Genomic DNA, 4,711 nt, shown 5'->3' with positions numbered 1-4,711 from the left:
ATGCATGTCCCTTGAACTTAAATTTACAATTGCCGAATATATTTTCTTCTAAAAGGTCCTCTTTTATGACCGATTTTTGAATTTTCTGTAAGTCAGTCCAGGAAATTAAAAGTTCTTTATAATATTTAGACATTTGTATTTGCCTAAAACTTGTAGTATCCGAACAAGAACATATAAAAAAATCTGTGTTATCATATTTTTCGTCTAGTGACGTTAACCAGTATTTTTCTATTGCATTCCATTTTTGTGTTTTTGAGTTGACAATACTGTACATACTTTCACCTGTTTTGATTTAATAAAGTCTCTTAAGTTTATCATTCCTATCCCCCCTTTTTCTTTAGGTAAACAGCACACTGTTCTAACGATTTGGTTTGTTTTCCCATCCCATATAAAGGACCATATAATTTTATTTATTTGTTTTTCGTATATATCCGGGATACCTCTCATTTCAATTTCGTATCCAATGACAGACAGTACAAAGGATTTAATAATTAAAACTTTTCCCATAAATGTAAATTACTAGAGAAGGAGAAACATTTTTTACTCTATTGTGGTTATAATAAAGCACTAATAAATGCCTTTTTTGAACACATATGTACGGAAAATAATACCTTTAATAATATAAATGAAGAAGAAAAAAATCATTATTCACTACATCCATCAACGCCATTACAAACAAATGAGTTAGGATCCATCTTTAAAAAGTCATAAGAACTGAGTGCAGGGGACTCTAACAGCTTGTTTGTTTTTATAAATTTTGATGCTGTTTTATTGTGTATGTTTGATATGTAAGTATATATGTTTATTGTGTTAATACATTTTGGTCCCAAGTTTATACGCCAATGAAATATTTGATTTGATTTGATTTGAATAACTTTCTCTCTAAGCTGAAGATCTATAATATTGCATTCTTTACTAATGTTTTATTTTTAAAGACGTGTTGGTTTATATATAAAGCAGATAAATTCGAATGCTTATCGTTACTTAATAAAATTCCGAACTCCGAGGACATTTAAAAAACGGAAGTCCTTAATCAAAAGGCATAATCAAATGTTTAAACATGTCAAACGAATGGATAACAACTGTCATGTTCCTCACTTTGTACAGGCATTTTTTCGTTGTAGAAAATGCTGAATAAAGCCTGGTTTCATAGTAAGCTAACCTCTCATTTGTATGACAGTGGCATAAAATTCCATTACATTGACAACAATTTGTGAATAAAACAAACAGACATAAAAGTTGAAAATATAAAAAAATTGGACTTCAGCCATCAACATTGTGCTATAATCTTAATTACTATAAAAAAAAAACAAAAAAAACCCATGAAATTAAGACACACAAAAAGGCATATAGAAAAAGCATATTTGTAAAATGAAAGACAAGAATACAAAATTTTACCTCAGCACAATGGCGGGTGTATAAGTACAAAGAACGTAATAAGTAACAAACACAAAAGGCATATAGAACAGCGAAATTATGGAAAATGGAAAACAATAATAAAAAAGATAACCTTTGCACAATAGCAGAAGAATGACAACCATATCAAAATAAAACAATAGATAAAAGTTAAATTTGAATGCACTTAAAGCTGCCAATGCTACTGTATTTATTGCCCTTTAACAATTTTAAAATAAAAACAACTCCTAAAACATCAAATCGTAATGGGTGGCTATTGTTCTTTACGACCCCTGTATCCGTACATTATATTTGCATAAATAGACCACGAAAACAAATTTGATAGGTGATATTAAAAGAATTTAAACAAAATAGATTTCTTTCGTAACGTGACAACCTACAAGTAATATGAGTATACTGAATAATTCACTTATAAAAGGATGGTTTAGTAAACAAGGCATATCAAGTGTAAAAGTAATTGTAAGTTATGTAATATATCAGATAAAAGGGGACAGTAAAACATCATCTGACATAACATATATATCATAGGGAAAACACCTAATCTAAAGAAAACCCATTTGCAACCATAATATTGTTAAATATTGCATTTCAAAAGTTTTTAGTTTTGCATTCGTGATTTTCACTGAAATGACAGTAATTCACAAAAATACTTGTACTCATTCGTTTGCGATTCTGACTGGTCTTCGTGGTAGCAATTTCGATCGAATATGTCACTTTAAAGGCCAAATAGACAACCAAAAACTCTATGTGCGGTTTTTGATGCTTCTGCAGTTAGGATATCAAAAAGAAATAAGAAGAAATAATGATAGGTTCATAGTCACAAACAGCCGTAACCACAATATTGCTTTAATTTGCATTTCGATATATATCTTATGTTCGCTACTATGTTTCATTGAACATTTGGTGGGATATGATTCTCTATAAATCTTTCATGAACTTAACATTGACATTTTTTTCTCTCTCAAAAAGTATGAAAAAATAACAAGGATTTGAAAATACTTTCTAAGATGGCAATTTAAACTATATGAATTCATATTACAACACAAAAAGTATAGGTTAGTTGGAAAAATGTTTTGTTGCACGGCATCGTTTAAAGCAGTAGATTCCGAATTTCTAGCAAAATTAAAAAAAATAAGAGGAGCGAACATGCTAAACAGGATCTTTTAGAAGTATTCACTTCGGTTAAGTCATTACTTTTCAGAAAGTTCGCATGCAGCCACTTTAGTCCTTTTCAGTAGCATGTCGGACAATTCAGTATTATGTATAGTGGTAAAAAGCAGCTACTGCACAGTCTGAATATAGGGTAAACAAATTGTTATTGACTGCTAGCTATATAGCGAAAATACAATTTTAATCCATTCTCCACATTGGAAGACATACACATAAAATAATTCACCGTACATAATTCTGAATGCTTACTTGACTGAAAAATTAGCTATTGTACAAAATTAACTGTAAAATGTATCAATTATTTTTGAATTTTTCATCTTCATGATTTATGTTAAAATTTGGTGCAAAAAAATGGTAGCATTAATGTTATAACCAATAAAAACTTTCAAAATATACTCCTTTTTGAACCAATAGGCATCATAAAATAATAAACCATTGATCATGTGATTTTCATTAACCGCCACAATTAAATTGTTCGTAGCATCGACTTCATCTTTGATGACACTTGTTAATTAATTACAGACAATACATATTTCTTTCATTCATTTCTCGTTGGATAGAGAACAACGATAACGAATGATATTTTTTGTTAAACATAATATTGTGTTGATCTCATGTGAATAGTATAAAAATTGAGAATGAAAATGGAGAATGTGTCAAAGAGACAACAACCCGATCATAGAGCAGACAACAGCCGAAGACCACCATTGGGTCTTCAATGCAGCGAGAAACTCCCGCACCCGGAGGCGTCCTTCAGTTGGCCCCTTAACAAATATGTATACTAGTTAAGTTATAATGGACGTCATACTAAACTCATAATTATGCTCAAGAAACTAAAATAAAAAATCATACATGACTAACAAAGGCAAGAAGCTCCTGACTTTGGACAGGCGCAAAGATGAGGTTGGGTTAAACATTTTTTTAAAAATTTAATCCCTCCCTTATATCTCTAGCCAATGTAGAAAAAAAAACGTACAACAATACGCACAGTAAAACTCAGTTTAAGAGAAGTCCCAGACCGATGTCAAAAGAGGTAACAAATGAAATTATATACCTATATGGTTTTATTTTCTTTCAGAACGACAGGTAATTTTTTTTCAGAATCAACCCGGACGATACAATATTTCAATGAAATATGCTCCAAGGTACAAAATAATGACCTATGTGAGGTCATTATTTTCCTTGATAAAAATGCAATCTATAATTTACTTCAAAATTTTATTCTTCTGATAGTTTTTTGTTGCCGATTTGAAAATTTATTTTTTAAAATTCAATCGATGATAGGTGTAAAAGAAACAGTCACTGCCCGCATTTTAATTTTAGAAACGAATAACGTGAAGTTTTGTTAATTTATCGCTACAATAAGGAAACATTATCATATATGTGAGATGAATTTTAATGTAGACTTTCATAGAATAAAGCCAAATTTAACATATTCGTGTGTAAGATTTTGAAAATAAATAGAAAGGATGTTACAAATAGAAAAAAAACCCGTCCCCTCCCCCTTTTCCATAAACTAAGTGGTACAATAAATTACTTACAATGTGTATTGTATTTGTCATACACCGTTATCGGAGTGTAACAATACATTTGTGTCTTACTTCATGCAGTTACAGTAATATTTTTATTGTGTATGGATAATAATTTTTAAAAGGTTTATATCTACATCTGTAGATTAATTAGTGAGTTTTATTTCGTTTTCTAAATGAGCCGTAAGGCGTATTAAAACCTGAACGTATTAGAAATGAATATCGAACTTTGGTGTTGTCGGTAAATAAGGATACTAAATGTTGCAAATCTTTATAAAAAAATATATTTTTTGACTGTATATAAGTAGTCAGATAATGCATATTTTAAGGTTTTTCTTGTCGTAGAACACACCGTGTGGTGTCAGGATTGCTCAAAGAAAGACCTCTTTACGGTCTTTCATTTGATCAATCCTGACACCCCTCGGTGTGTTCTACGACAAGAAAAACCTTAAATTATGCATTATCTTTAATATAAACAAAATGACAAATATACATAAATAACAACAGACTGCTAGCAGTTACAGACATGCAGTCTCAATTAAACTTATTGAAAGATTATGTCTTCATCATATGAATATCAGGCACAATCCCTCCCG

Source organism: Mytilus trossulus, chromosome 11 (genome assembly GCF_036588685.1).
Source record: "Mytilus trossulus isolate FHL-02 chromosome 11, PNRI_Mtr1.1.1.hap1, whole genome shotgun sequence".
NCBI classification, from domain to species: domain Eukaryota; kingdom Metazoa; phylum Mollusca; class Bivalvia; order Mytilida; family Mytilidae; genus Mytilus; species Mytilus trossulus.
The sequence above is the reverse complement of the archived record's forward strand: the minus strand, read 5'-3'. Positions refer to the sequence as shown.